The 15,877-nt window shown below is 42.6% G+C and overlaps 1 protein-coding gene across 1 annotated transcript in view; it reads right to left on the bottom strand.

Annotated features, from left to right (window-relative positions):
* The window catches only part of rasgrp3 (RAS guanyl releasing protein 3 (calcium and DAG-regulated)), a 111,702-nt gene extending 102,991 nt beyond the window's left edge, over positions 1 to 8,711 (bottom strand). The window contains exon 1 of the mRNA XM_048536062.2: positions 8,502 to 8,711. The gene's annotated coding sequence lies outside the window, so the exon portion shown is untranslated. The remainder of the gene's footprint in view (positions 1 to 8,501) is intronic.
* Between the last annotated feature and the right edge of the window lie 7,166 nt (positions 8,712 to 15,877).

The raw sequence follows: 15,877 nt of genomic DNA, 5'->3' as shown, positions 1-15,877 counted from the left end.
TATTATAAATCTGTGATCGTTGAGTCTTTTCCTTTTCACAGGAGAATAAGCAGCTCTCAGGCTAATTCGAAGGGACAGCTTCAGCTGAACTGACTGGAAATCCTCTGGATCATGTGCAAATTTTCTCAATTTAAAAACTGGAAAGACTGAAATCATTGTCCCTGCTCCTTAGCTAACCAATTCTTTCTGTCTCCCAGGCGACAACCAAAGATTTGGCCAGTCGCTTCACAACGATGATGTCACATTTGATTCCAAGTTGAGCTCCCAAACTCATATCCAGAATTATCACTGTAACTGTCTACTCCCACCTCCATAACAACCCAACCTCCACCCCCATCCCAGCTCACCTGCTGTTGGCATACACAAGCATACCTCTGTTATCTCTGGAACTGGCCATTCCAATGTACTCCTGGTTTGTTTCCTGTATTCCACTCTCTGTAAACTTCAAGTCTTCTAAAACTCTACTGCCCTTATCCCAACTCACAGTCAGTCCCATTCTCCTACCACCCCTTACTGGCCTACACTGGTTCCTGGTCAAGCAATGCCTTGCCTTTCCGATTCCAATCTGGTTTCCATATCCCACTATGACCTTGTCCCTCTCTAATTCTGCAAACCTCTACAAATAAAATGCGCCCTATAAAGCAAACAGTAAGTGTGCAGTGATATCAAGGTGTGGAGCTGGATGAACACAGCAGGCCAAGCAGCATTAGAGGAGCAGGAAGGCTGGTGTTTCTGGCCTAGACCATTCTTCAGAAATGAAACTGACCCAAGTAAATCTGTGATTAAACAACGAAATTTAACTCTTTTTTTAAAATCGTTCATGAAGCTTGGCTAGGCCAGCAGAGCCAGCCACATTGTTGAGGGTCTGAAGTCACGTGTGCGCTGGACTTGTTGAGATAGCTCATTTTTCCCTACCCAAACAATATTTGTAGTGAACCAGATGAGTTTTTACAACAATCAACAGTGATTACATTGTCACTATTAGGTCAACTTTTTAACTCCTGACATTTATTGACCTGAATTCAAAGTCCACTATCTTCCAGGGTGGGATTCAAGATCCCTTGGAACATTTACCTGGGATTCCAGCTTACTACACTAATGATATTAGAGCTTTGCCTCCTCCTCCCCATTGAGTACTTTTAATTTGGCACATTTAAATAGATTTAAATCTTAGCCTGACTATGAAATAAAATTAGCACATGGGAAATACCTGAGATGTGAGTACATGGTCAGTGTTCATTTATTGAAATGTCTATGTTTCTATCTGTTGAATCAGTTAATAGTCTCCTAGATATAGCCATCTTAGAGCACATCAGTTCTAGTTGATGCAGATCCTAAGCCTAAACCAGTCCATGACCCCATGGATGGGTTAGCTGGTCATGGCCTCAGGAGGAAGAGTAATATTGACAGAATCCTCTATCGCTATAAATGATGAACCGATAGGAATTCAGGATGGAATATTATCTCCCCAGTGCCAGGGTTAAGGATGTGACAGAATGTCTGCAGCACATGCTTGAAGTTATCGGGGACAGTAGGGGAGGAAGTGAGATTGTGAACAACATGGATAGATGGAGAGGACTAAGGTCACGCAGGCAGACTTAAGGTAGCTAGGGAAAATAAAAACAACAAGCAAGGCCTGACAAAGTCGTAAAAGATTGCTCCATAAAGCATATACAGGAGGAAGTTTGAATAAGAAGGCAGACCATATAAATGTGTGGCTGAAGAGATGGTGCACGTGGGAGGGCTTTAAGATCTGGGGAGTGTGGGACTAGTTCAGGGGTGATGGAGGAGACAGGAGCTGTACCAGCCAAAGAGATGGGGACAGTTTTAAATAGGTTGACAGGCGGTTGTGAACCATGATGCAATGTTTCGAGAGGAAAGCCAAGGTGAACCAAGAATTGAAGCACTAGATCAAGAACATGAGAAATAGGAGCAGAGCTATGACATTTACTCCCTCAAGTTTGTGCTGCTGTTCAATAAGTACATTGCTGATCCAGTCCTGGGCCCAACTCTTCTTTTTGTAACAGCTCCTCATAACCCTTAACTCCTTAATACTTCAACAATCCGTTTACTTCCTTCAATACCTGCCATCCAAACGGGCAGTCAATTATTCGACCACCACAGGGAATTTCCTCTGCGAGATGGCATCTGAGTGGCAGCACTGCTTCAGAGCTCCTAGCCCAGGGGTGTGCCAGCTTTCTTTGTTCCTTGTCTATTCCTTTCACCTTAACCTTGTTTTTTCTTCTCTCCATTTTCTCTTTAGAAGCTTTTTCGGCACCTCTGGCAGGGTGAGATTGGTGCCCGGGCACGCCCCCCGCCCCCCCCCTCCAACACACATGTGCGGTAGTGGTGACTGGAGTTGGCTGCATGGGGTAGAGCGAGCCCTCGGAGAGCTCATGCCGGCAGCGAGCTTGGGCTTAGTGGCGAGAGATGGTGCTACAGCATGGTGGCTTCGCGGCAATGGGCCTCGTGCAGGACTCGAGGCGGTGGCGGTTGTCCAGGTTTTCAAGATGGCGGCCATGGCTGGTTCGGCGGACAAAGCAGCATTTCCAGTCCATGCCAGAAACGGGACGTCGAGCTTTGGCTGTGATGATGCGGTAGGCCTGGCAGATCGACAGGGATAGCGGTTACTTCGGCGGCAATGTGGTAGGCCCAGTGTGGCGCTCCTGGAAGCGCAGCAAAAATAGCCCTAGAATGAGGCTCCTGGAGTGGACCGAGGTGCAGAGGCGTCTGTGGGCCTGGGCCCTGTTGTGTCCACACCTCCCGGCTGATGTCAAGCAGAGCATACGTGGGGAGGAAGAACTCCACTTTTGGTTGTATTCTGGTTGTGTCTTAGCATCTTCTGTAACTCAAGATAGTGCCGGAGCGTGGCAACATATTATACTTTTCACTGTATTTGTTTGTTAAATACAAGTAATAATAAATCATTCATTCATTCATTCATTTCATCCATCTCCACATCTGTCCGCTGGAGAAAATTCCAGGCATTCGCTACACTCAAGACATTCCTTCGTATCTCAGATTTAAATGGATGTCCCTTTATTCTGTGATTATGTCCCTTAGTTTGAGATTCTCTCACTAGTGGGAACATCTCCTCAACATCTAACCAGTCAAATCTCCTCAGAGTCTCTTACTCTTCAAAAGGATGACCCCTCATGCTTCTAGCCACTGATGAATAAAGGTCTAACCTGTTCAGCTATTCTTGATTAGTCCACTCATTCGTCCCAGTAATCAACCATTATCGAGAAGCTAACCCACTCGTTCCCAGAATCAGCCAGATAAATCTCTTCTGAACTGCCTCCAATGCAAATATATTCTTTCTTAAATACGCAGACCAAAACTGTACACAGTCCTCCAGATGTGACCTGACCAACACTGTATAGTTGTAACAAAATTTAAACAGGGCCATTTTAAAACTTCAAACCGTAAGCAATAGAGATCAAAATTCAATTTTCCTTCTTAATTACTTGCTGCACCTGTATGTTATCTTTGTCACGTTTCATATGCAAGAACACCCACATCACTCTGCACTGCTGCACACTTTTGGAGTGTCTTCTATTTAAATAAAGGACTATCTTTTGATTCTTCCCTCCTAATGAATTGACCCCACACTTCCCGATATTAAATTCCATCTGCCAAGTCTTTGATTCTCTCCTCCTATCCACATCCTGCTGCTGATTCTTCTTGCTGTTCTCATCCACCACATTCCCTATTTTTGTATCACCTACAAATTCGGATACATTGCACTCTGCCCTTTCAAGTCATTAATATATAGGAATCAATTGAGGCCTTATGATTGATCCTTGTGACAAACTGCTAATAATGTCTTTCCAATCTGAGAAAGATCCATTATTGCAGACTCTGTTTTCTGTGTACTAGCCAACCCTCAACCCATGCAAACACATTATCCACCCATACCATGAGCTTTCATCTTATGCAATGACTTCCTATGCAGCACCTAATGGGTCTGGAAGTCTAAATACATTACACCTACTAGTTCCCCCTTATCAATTCTGCCCAGCAAATTTGTCAAACATTGTTTTCCTTTCACAAAGCTGTATTGACTATGGTTGTGTGAAGCTTTCCTAAATGTCCTGCTATTTCTTACTTAAAAATGGACTTTAACATTTTCCCAATGACAGTTGATAGGCTAATTGGCCTTTAGTTTACTGCTTTCTGCCTCCCTCACTTCTTGGACAGGAGCATCGTATTAGTGGTTTGCCAATCCACTGAAATGTTCCCAGCATCCAGCAGGTTCTCGAATACTCCGAACAACACTTTTGTTATCTTCGCAACCACTTAACTAAGTTTTAAAAATATTAAGGTGGCAGTATTGACTGAACAGAATATACGAGTGCTAGAAAGAGAGAATGTCCTCAAGATGTCAAGGACAGAAGCTATTTGGTTAAAGCTAGCAAACAATAGAGATACTGGTGTTTTGTGGATTCTATAGATCATCTAGCAGAAAAGATACACAGGAGCAAATTTACAAAGAAATTACAGCGAGGTACAAAACTACTGAATTGAGTTGTAACAGATTTTACTTACCCTATCACAGACTGGAAAAGTAGTAAGAATACATGATTAAGAAGCAGAATAGACCATTTTCATCTTGTTCCTGCTCCTCCAATCAATAAAATCATGACTGATTACGTTGTGGCTTCTAATCCACTTTCCTGCTCATTCCTTATGACCCACAAATTCCATGTGGATCAAACATCCAACTCAGTATTGGAAGCTGGGTCATTGAAAATACTCAAGGCTGTCTGGGGAAAAGAGTTCAACAGACTAACAACCCTCAGTGAGAATAAATTTATCCTCACCTCCGGGCTGAATGGGAGATCCATTATTTTCAAACGATTGGAAATTAATAGTGTAAAATGTTGAGAGGATGAAGAGCTTCTTGTGTATGTTCAGGCAAATTATTGGGATCAGAAATGCACTGATCAGAAGAGGAAGGAGGCATTGTAGGAGGCATCGTTGGATCTGATTCTGGAGAATGAGGTAAAGTAGATCAGTATCAATAGGGGAACAGTTAGGAGACAGTGATCATAATGTAATCATGAGTGCATCAGCTATGAAAAACAGCAAGAAGCAATCTAGATTCAAAATTATTAATGGGGAGAGGATTAATTTCAGTTGGTGAGAATCAATTTAGCCCATGGAATCAAAAGTTAGGAAGCAAAACTGGAACAATGGACTGTCTTCAAAGAGGCCTTAGTTCATGTACAGATCGTGAACTTTTCCACAGAGAAATACAGCAGAAACAAAGCCAGAGCTCTCTGGATGACAAGCGATAGAGAGTAAAATGAAATAATTAAACATCATGTAAGACAGGTGTCAAGTTGATAATATAAGTGAGAAGCAGGAAACAGCTGGACAGTCAAACCCGGTGTAGCTCTTCCCCACCGCCCCTCCTCAGAAACAACAAAGCATCACAGTAAAGATAGAACCGAACAGATTGATCACCACAGCTGAAGACCACTGGTTTGGATAGCATCACATTGGTTTAAATAAACAGTTCCGAGTACACATGTTTACTCTGAATGGACCTAACAGTACAATGCAATGCAAACAAATTATACAATCTATGTTTGATTGTCAAGCTGTGCCCAGGGATGTCAAATGGCATATATTCAACATTGGAGTTTCAAAAATCTGTGCTTCTGACCTTCAGACAGATATTTCTTTAAAAGAAAAAACAAAAAGAGCTGAACATCTGAGCGGCTTTGTGGGTTTCCGACTGGGCTTTCTTACAAAAGGAAATTGGAACAGACAGGGATCGGGGGATATCAGAGATTCTAGTTAATACGGCATTTCAACAGTGGGTAATATGAAGTTACCATAAGTAGGAAGATTAGCAATGGGCTAAGTAGGGTACGCAAAGAAGATTTTACACAGGGTGGTAGCGGGCATAATTGAACTAGGAAGTGAGAACTTTGCATTTTTCTGTACCAAGGAAGATGTTTCCAAAGTCATTGTGAAGAACGGGAGATGGCTGAGGCACTGTTGGATATTAATCAATGAAACACCGAGGGGCTGGATTGTGTTTAAAGTTGATAAATCACCAGGATCGGACCAGCCGCATTCCAGAATACTGAGGAAAGCAAGGGTGGAAATTGCAGAAATACTTGGCTATAATTTTCCAATTCTCCTCAGACACAGGAGCATTACAAGAGGAATGGGGAATTAGAAATGCTAAACACTTCTTTCAAAATAAAGAGTTCAAAGGTATACCTGGCACGCCAGTCAGTTTAACCTTGGTAGTGGTGGAAGCTTTCAGAAATAATAGTCTGGGGCAGAATTAACAGTGGCTGAAACAAATGTGGATTAACTAAGGAAATTGGTATGGCTTTGTTAAAGATTTATTTAATTTGATTGAAGTTTTTCGCATGAGAAGGTAGATGAGTTACTGAGGTGATGGACTTTCAAAAGCATCTCAGAGTGAATTTTGGAGGCTATCGGCAAAGTAAAGCACATGGAACAAAAGGATTAGCAGTGGCCTGGAAATGAACATTGCAGAGTGGCAGCAAACAGAGTAACGGTCTTGATTTTCCAACCTGGAATGTACATAGTAAGGCTTCCCAGCAGTCAGTGTTAATACCACTGTTTCTTTTGATCTGCATTAATGACCTTGACGTGGGTATGCAGTTCATGATTCCAAAGCTTGCAGATGACACAAAACCTGCAAGTATCGTGAACACTGAGGAAGATACTGGAATATTATCAAGAGGATGTCAACAGTCAGTTCAATGGACAGATGCCTAGCAGCTGAAATTTAATTTGTGGAAATGCAAAGTGATGGATTTTGGTAAGAAGAGCAAGGATAGGCAACATAAAATATAGCATACACTTTTAAATGGGTGTACAAGCAAAAGCACCTGGAGTTATTGGTGAACAAATCAACTGAAGGTGACAGGGCAGATTGAGAAAGGCACAAGGGATGCTGAGTTTTATAATAACAGGAATGGAGCAGAGAAGGAAGGAGGTGAGAATCATAGAGCCACAAAGATGTACAGCACAGAAACAGACCCCTCGATCCACTTGTCCACCCCACCACATATCCTGAATTAATCTTGTCCCATTTGCCAGCAGTTGACACATATCCCTCTAAACTCTTCCCATTCATGTAATCATCCAAATGCCTTTTAAATGTTGTTATTGAACCAGCCTCCTCCACTTCCTCTGACAGCTTGATCCATGCACGCACAACCCTCTGCATGAAAAAGTTGCCCCTCAGGTTCCTTTTAAATCTTTCACTCCTCACTTTCAACCCATGCCTTCTAGTTTTGAACTCCCCTACTCACTATTCACCCTATCCATGCACCTCATGATTTTATAAACCTCTATAAACTTATAAACCCCCTCAGCCTCCGACACGCCAGAGAAAATAGCTCCAGCTAATTCAGCATCTCCCAATAGCTCAAACCCTCCAATTCTGGCAACATCTTTGTAAATCTTTTCTGAACCCTTTAACCTTTAACATCATCTTCCCAGTGAACCTGCATAAAATCACTGGTCGCATCTTAACTGGCAAAAGTCTTAATAGACAGGGACACCAATTTAAAGGTGAACAGTGAAAGAACTAAAGGTGGCAGGAGGAAATCTTTTGTTTCATAAAAACAGCTACCATAGTGGGAATTTCAGAGAGAACCGGATAATTATCTGCATGGAAAAGCATTGCAGGGCACTGGAAAATGGCAAGGGAGTGGAACTCGTTAAGTTGCTCTTGCATGTTGCTGGCATGGACAGGACAGGCTGAATGGCCTGTGCCATCACCACACCGAAATTCCACGTTAATGAACTGTTGTTAAAATTAGAAAGAAGGCGAAATACTACTCACCTGCTTGGTGTGGCGGAGTAAGGGATTGTAATGCTGGATCATCAGAATGAAAAGGTCATACCTTGTTGATTCTCTTTTTACAACGTTTGCTGGGGATATCAGCTGGAGAAAGGAGCTATGACAGTAGTGCACTTTACCTTATCCATTCTTCAATACCGACACTGGCCAGGGTCCAGGCTAACATTAGGAACTTTCCTGACCTTCCTGTCAGAAGAAGGTCTGATAAACAGAGCTGTCACTCAAAGCCTGTATGCAGGCCACCGATTTCTGCAGATACTAAGCACTTGTATGGGTTGGAAATTCAAAAGTAACTCCCTAGGCTTTGACTGGGTTGTCACATGAGCTACACAAATGGCAGGGCAAGTGGTCTCGAAGCTGATGACACAACTGGAAGCCAGCTCTTGTCCTCTTTAGCAGCATAGACACGATTAAGATAACAGCAACTGCAGTCCCATACTGGCAGGCCCACATGCACACAGTTTCAGTTCTAACTTGTGCTACACATCACGGGCAGGCTTTGAAAAAGAAGCTTGTTACTGTAAGACTGACCTGAGAATATTCGACAGCCTGGAACTCCTGGAGAGATTTGCCAATTTTGCTTCATCGCTCTTGCACATCCATGAGAAAGTCTGCCAGTTCAGATTGTAAATGCACTTACCAGATGTAAGAGGCTGTTTGATCCCCCACTCCACTGTCCGAAGCTGCAACATGTTTCCTAACTCCCTCAGTTTTACTGATGCATTGAAGCCCATAGACTTTAAACTCTTTCTGCTCGTTGCTAAGCTGCAGCATCATGTGATGTCACGATCTAGGCATGTCAATTATGTAAGCTAAAGTCAGTGTTAGAAGAGTCAATTTATGCTCGAAATAGTTTGACAAAGAGAGGCACAAACATGCTGACATCCCATGAGTGAAACAGATAAGGACAGCCACAGTATAGGGGGAGGTAAATGACGTTGTCTCCTACACACTGACAACTAACATTCTATATTCAGCAGTGCTGCACTTTCATTACCCAAAGCACAAAGAGCTTCTCAACAACTTGTAAATGATTAATCTCTCTCGCATTCGCAGTTACAGTCAGACACCAAAGTTATTTAGATACTCACACAGAAAAATATCAACTGTGCCTGGGGTCAGGACAACTGCTTTACTTCTCACACTAGTAAACATCCAGCTGGTGGATACCACAATTTCTTTACTTCTGAAGCTCTTGGAAAGTCTCTCATTAAGTATAAAAGACAACTGGTTCCTTTCGCAGGAGGTGTATTACTCAGAAGCCAATTAAAGAGCTTGTGTTGGAACAGGGGAACTTGAAATGCTAATTATATTCAGTCTAGCCCCACACTCTTAAAGCATGTGAAGCAATGTGCTACAAATAGTGAATCTGTTTTACAGAAATTCAAATCTTGTTTGTACAGGTCACAAAGCTAGATATCTGTTTTACACACACACACATCTGTCATAAACTGATGATTGAAATCATTGCTCAGTCATTCAAACACCTCTTATTCCTGCCACAGGCACGAAAATGAAGCCAACATTTTGCACTAGTCTGCTGTTATTTTCTTGTGAGATTTATTCGACAGTTTGCTGTCTGTATGGGGAGTTCTCATGCAAAAGGCAGTTTTATAAAAGTTTTCCCTCCACATAGCCAGCACCCAACTAACAAGACCCCTTTGATAGCTATTTCTACTGTGGTTCAGTGGTTAGCACTGCTGCTTCACTATCCCAGGGAACTAGGTTCAATCCCAGCCCTGGGTGATTGCTTATGTGTTCTCTCTGTACTTATGTGCGTTTATTCCCCAAACCAAAGATGTGCAGGTTAGGTGAATTGGCCATTGTAAGGTGCCCATGATCTGTGAGTTAGTCATGGGCTGGTGGGGTGGGGGCTGTTTGGTCTGGAGGGGATGTATCCTCTTTGGTGGAGTGGTATGGGCCAAATGGCTTGCTTTTGCTCTGCAGATCCTCTATAATTTAGGGCAACTCTCACATAAAAGAAAGAGGATCTACATGTTCAGGACCAGCCACTTAGAGAGATGGAGTCATTCCTGAAAAACATCTTTTCCAACTTCACAGAAATGTTGAACTCACAAGCACTTTTCAATCGCCAAGCTATCAAATATGTATTGGCTTTTCCTCAGTTTGCCTCAACCTTTTAAGGCAATCAGAGAAAGATTTTAACAGGATCCTGCAGGGCAAACGTTTCACACAGAGGGTGGTTCATATGTGGAATGAACTGCCTGAGGAAGTGGTAGGTAAAGTACAGTTACAATATTTAAAAGACATGTCCATGAACAGGAAAGATTTAGAGGGATATGGACCAATCTCAAGCAAATGGGATTAGTTTAGTTTGGGGAACCTGCTTGGCATGGACAACTGACCGAAGGGACTGTCTCTGTGCTGTGTGCCTCTATGTCTCCTCTCTTCCCCATCACAACATTATTTTTGCTCTTATGAGCCCTTGAAGTCATGAAGAATGTATGTACTATCATTCCTCAGAGTCATGATATTTTAGCATTACCTTTTCCTTCTTCCCAGATGGAATCGATTCTTTTCTGGGATGTTACTAGCATTGCAAAGGACAGTGTTTTCTGCCCATCCCCAAGTATCCATCAAAGGAATGGATTGATAGGTCACTGTTATGGACCTGGAGTCATACATAGGTCCGGTAAGGATGGCAGATTACTTTCCCTAAAGTGGCGCCATGAAACTATCTTTACATTGCAGATTTATCAATTGAATTGAATTTTTATTAGTTGTTATGCTGGGATTCGAACCTTCAGGGCATTAATATTACGACAACCAGAAAGTGTTGAAGAAGCAGATCTGGCAGCATCTATGGACAGAGAAACACAGTTAACATCTAAAGAAGAGAGTCAGACTGGACTCAAAATGTTGACTTTGTTTCTTGCCCTCTCCACACATTTTCTTTCTCCAGCATTTGTTTTAATTTTTTTTAATTTCAGAAGTCCAGCATCTGCTGTTTGTGCTTTTATTCCTCAGAGCGTAAGTCTAGATCACTAGACCAATGGAATTTCCACTACACCACTGCCTTCTCCAACATTGTTCATGTATGAGCCTACTCTAGTCAATAAGTGCTATCAGCAACTTGATCCATCCTTGTGCACTCAACTGTAAACCAGTCATCTCCTTGACTGTGTGCCTTGAGGACCTCCTGTACGCTCATATGAATTCGGGACATCTCGTTCCCCTTGCCACCTCTACCACCAAGTCATCCAATGCAGTGACAGAAAAGCTCTGAGCCGCAGATTGCAAAATTCCTCACTGTTTCCCAGCATTGCTCTCTTTCTGTGTGACAACTGACTCTTTCTCTAGTTACAAAGTATCTCTGATGGATTAGTTACAGGCTAACCTTAATTACTGCCAAGAAATTACCTTTTCAGGCACCCTGATCATACATGGTCATCCCTTCACCTACCAAACTCAAAGAACACCAGCCAAGTTCATGGAATTATTTTCACAATTTAACTGTATCAAACTTGATGCAATTCTGGCAAATTTACTCTTTCCAAGACCAATGATTTGTGATTCTTAAACTGAACATAATCTGCCTGATGGGATCTGATCATGATTCTTTAAAACTGAAGCAAATGCCTCCTCACTGCAATACTCCAGTTCACCTTACAGGTGAAGACAAAGATTTTTAGCCTTTGTGAAAGCAAATGCCTACATCTCCACAATCCTCACACTTTCTAGTCACTTGTCATGAAGGAAATATTCTATTTTTTGTCTTTCTTGGATCCAGGTAGGTGGCATCACACTTTCCCAAACTGAACTGTGTTTGCCATAATCTGTTCACTCCCATAAATTTGCCTTTGTCACTTCTTGAATGGATGTAGAAAATGCTTGTCACCGTCTACCAATGGCTAGGATCGTGCAGTGAAGTAATTCACCTCCTGACTCCCCAAAACCCACTCACCATCTACAAAGTGTAAGTTAGGAGTGTGATGGAATACTCTCCACTTGCTTAGAGGAGTGTAGCTCCATCAATACAGATGAAGTTCAACACCAAGCAGCCCCCTTGACTGCAACCCCATCCACCCACTTCAGCATTCACTCCCTCCAGTATCGATGTACAGTGGCAGCAGAGTGGACCATTTACAAGGTGCACTGCAGCAACAAGTCAATGCTCCTTCAAGAGCACCTTCCAAACACACATTACCCTCTAGAGGGTCAAAAGCAGCAAATAAACAGGGTAACCACCACATGCAGATTCCCCTTTGAGCCATACAGTATCCTGACTTGCTATCCCTTCACTGTCACTGGCTAAAAATCTTGAAAGGTCCTTCCTGGCCGCACTGTGGGTCTACCTCAATCAAACAGATTGCAACAGATGAGAAAGGCAGCTCATCACCAATGTCTCCAGAGCAATTAGGGATGGACAATAAATGTTGGCCCAGCCTGCCCATATCCCACAGAAGAATGGATGAAACAATTAGACTTCAGCTTCATTTCACTTTTGCCAAATACTAACAAACAATTGGATAGTGATCAGGAATCCCAGTAACTTCTGCCTCCTAGAATGGTAAGTGCTCTGATTGTCACACTAGCTGAGATGATTTACCTCAGTATAGGCGCAGGAATCCTGCCTCAAGCTTGAGGCATCTTTGTCTGATCTCAATTGTGTCAGCACATTAGCTGATTTAAGCTATGCAAGAGGCAGCTATGCTCAAACGTTCTAAGAACTACCTACAACTAAAAACAAAGTTGCTGGAAAAGCTCTGGAAGGGTCACCGGACCTGAAACGTTAACTCTGTTTTCTCCTCCACAGATGCTGCCAGACCTGCTGAGCTTTTCCAGCAACTTTGTTTTTGTTCCTGATTTACAGCATCTGCAGTTCTTTTGGTTTTTATTCTAATAGTTACCAAATAGCTGCCTTTACTTGGTAGAGATGTCTTTCACTTCCCTCCGGAAGTGCTGTCTTCTGTGAAGAAAAGCTGCATGCCTTATCTAAAACAATGCACAACTGTGTTTTTCAAAGCGCTTTCAGCATTTCATTTAATCTTACCTACACACGGCAGAAAATCTGTTGGATCCAGGTCCTTGCAACAACTTAATAAGAACTTAATAAGATTTGGTTGCATAAAAAGGCACGAAACCAACAAAAGCCACTGTGTGTAAATCACAAGCTTGTAGTCGTCCACAATCATGAGTGAACATATGATTTGACCAACAGTGAGTTTCCAACTGATGTTCAGTTCCTGACAGCCACAAGGGAGAAGCTACTTCTGAAATTTTATGCATGCGGCTCATACTAAGAAAATATTCTTCTGGCATGAGATTACATGAGTTCTTGAATAATAATGGAAAATATCATCAACTGGGTGAAATGTAGGTATTTATTCACTCTAAATTAAATGTATGGAGTGGACTACAAGAAATTGACCAGAGATAGCAAGAACAGCAGATGCTGGAGTCAGAGATAACACAGTGTGGAGCTGGAGGAACATGGCAGGTCGCGCACATCAGAGGAGCAACGATGTTGACGTTTTGGGTTGGGATCCTTCTTCAGGAATGGGGGAGGGTGAAGGGAGCTGGGAAATAAATCGAGAGGAGGGATGGGGCTGGGGAAGGTAGGTGGGATGGAGAGTGCAGGTAGGCAGTAGTGGGGATTGGTCAGTCAAGTAGGAGGAGTGGATAGGTGAGAGAGAAGATGGGCAGGTTGTGTCAGGTCAAGGAGGTGGGGATGAGAGGGAGGGTTGGACATGGGATGAGGCCAGGGGTGGGGAAATTTTAAAACTGGTGCGTTCCAAGTTTAAACCATTGGGCTGTAGGCTCCCGAGGCAGAATATGAGGCGCTGCTCCTCCTGTTTGCAGATGGTGTCATCGTGACACAGTAGGAGGCCCAGGATGGACATGTCACCCAGTGAGTGGGGCAGGGAGTTAAAATGGTTGGCGACCAGAAGGTGTTGTGGTTTGTCATGTACAGAGAGCAGAGATTGTACATTTGACATAATCCTGCAGATATTATGTCTTTCTTGAGGACAGAATTGAAGAAGGTGCGACATGAAGATAGGTTGAATGTCAAAGATCTGTTCTCCTTGGCAAGAAGGTGGCAAGGTCATATTTTTTCATTCACTCACAGGATGAGGGCATCGTTGGCTAAGCAGCATTTATCGCCCATCCCTCATTGCCCAGAGGGCAGCTAAGAGTCAACTACATTTCTGCTGGTCTGGATGTAGGCCAGACTAGGTCAGGATGGCAGTTTCCTTCCCTAATCGTGAACCAGTTTGGTTTTTCCGACAATGGATTCATGGTAATCACTAAGATTCTTAATTCCAGATTTTTAAAAATTGAGTTCAAGTTCCACCATCTGCAGTGGCAGGATTCAAACCTGGGTGCCCAGAACATTCCCTAGGTCTCTGGATTAACAGTCTACCAATAATACCTTTAGTCACCTATCCTCTATCCTCTGATAGAGCTTTTTGAAATCATGAGGGGTGCTGGATATGGGACATTAGGAGAAACTGTTACTACTCAAAAGAGGGATTACAGACTAGAGGTCAGAGATTTAAAGTGGTTTGCAAAAAAAAACGTGAGATGATGAAAATCTTTTTTAACAGAGTGAGTCGTTAGGGTGTGGCATGTGCCATTTGGAAGTGAAATGGAAGATAATTCAACTGATGTAGTCAAGAGGCTACTAGATGATTATTTGGAATGAAACAATCTGCAACTATGTTGAGAAATAAGCAGGAGGTTGACAGTAGGTATTGATGCTCACTTGAAGGGAGTGTGCAGATATACATGCCCTGTGGTCTCCATCTGTGCTGTAAACTTCTGTGACTTACGAATGACCACTCACACACCCCTAATGAGGATCAATGCTTGAAGGAATACTGGGGTCCGTATCTCTGACACTGTAACTCTAATTCCGCGCAGCGCGTGCCTTTTAAATGAAGTTGGATGGTGGGTGAGTGGGAGTTGCAAAATTAATCCCAAAGCTGAAAATCCTCAGGATGGCTGAATCCTCTAATGTGGCACGTACTCGTGCCTCAAATATTAATCTGATCCTTTCCAAGCAATGTATTAATTTAAATCAATCTGATATAAGCCGGGGAAGCTCTTAACAGTAAAGTGCTAGAATTTAAACTAGCCATTGCTGCATGATACTGACTTTGGTAGAGTTTAGGGCCCACTCGCTTATGGACCTGATTCTAGTGATCAGGGTAGAAACCAATATTTTGACGATGCCTTTCATGACTTAAGATTTCCCAAGGCATTTTGCAGCCAGTATTTTTGAGATGTCATCACTATAGTAGTGGCCAAAAGACAAACAGCGATATGATATTGATGGGATGATCTATATTTATCGTGAGATAAAAGTAACGGATGTTATATTCCTGAAAGTTGGTGATGAAGTTTATAGTCTTAACATGTTTAATTAACATCTATTTCCTGTGTTACACATTACAAGCAGTGGAATTCCCTATGTATAGTTTATTTGGACTTTTAGGAAGTCTTTCGCACATGTTCCACATGAAAGACTTCTAATTAAGCTAAAAGGCACAGAAAACCAAGATGAAGCCTGGCTGCAAATAATGAGGTGATGAAAAGTGAAATGAGAAGTGAAATGTGAGACTGTGAGGACCTGCTGAATGGGATTGCAGAAGCATCAGTGGTCAAACACTATATCAATTATATCCACTTTATCAACACAGGGCTTTCTTTTCATCCTTTAACGTCCATTATTTTCAGTCAACACTTACAAACCAAACCCAAACGTGAAGTGGAATTTTCCACACCCATTCGATGCTTTTAGAAAGCAGTTGGGGAGCTTAATTGGATAGAACGTGAAAACTCAGGATCCTGACTGCTGGCTAAAATTTCGCTTCAAGTTCTCAGATCCTCAAGTTAGTTTTCCTGTTTTGGTCAGGAACTCCTTACGCATTCCTTAGCATCCCAGGAATATTCATACACAACTCAGTCCACGAATTTACATGCAAGATCCTGGAAATGTGCGAGGCAAAAATAGGAAACATATGCTCACAAACCCCCACTAGCTAGGAGGCC

The sequence above is a fragment of the Stegostoma tigrinum genome, chromosome 9, assembly GCF_030684315.1.
Source record: "Stegostoma tigrinum isolate sSteTig4 chromosome 9, sSteTig4.hap1, whole genome shotgun sequence".
Taxonomy (NCBI): domain Eukaryota; kingdom Metazoa; phylum Chordata; class Chondrichthyes; order Orectolobiformes; family Stegostomatidae; genus Stegostoma; species Stegostoma tigrinum.
Note: the sequence above shows the minus strand (reverse complement) of the source record. Positions and strands in the feature narration are given on the sequence as shown.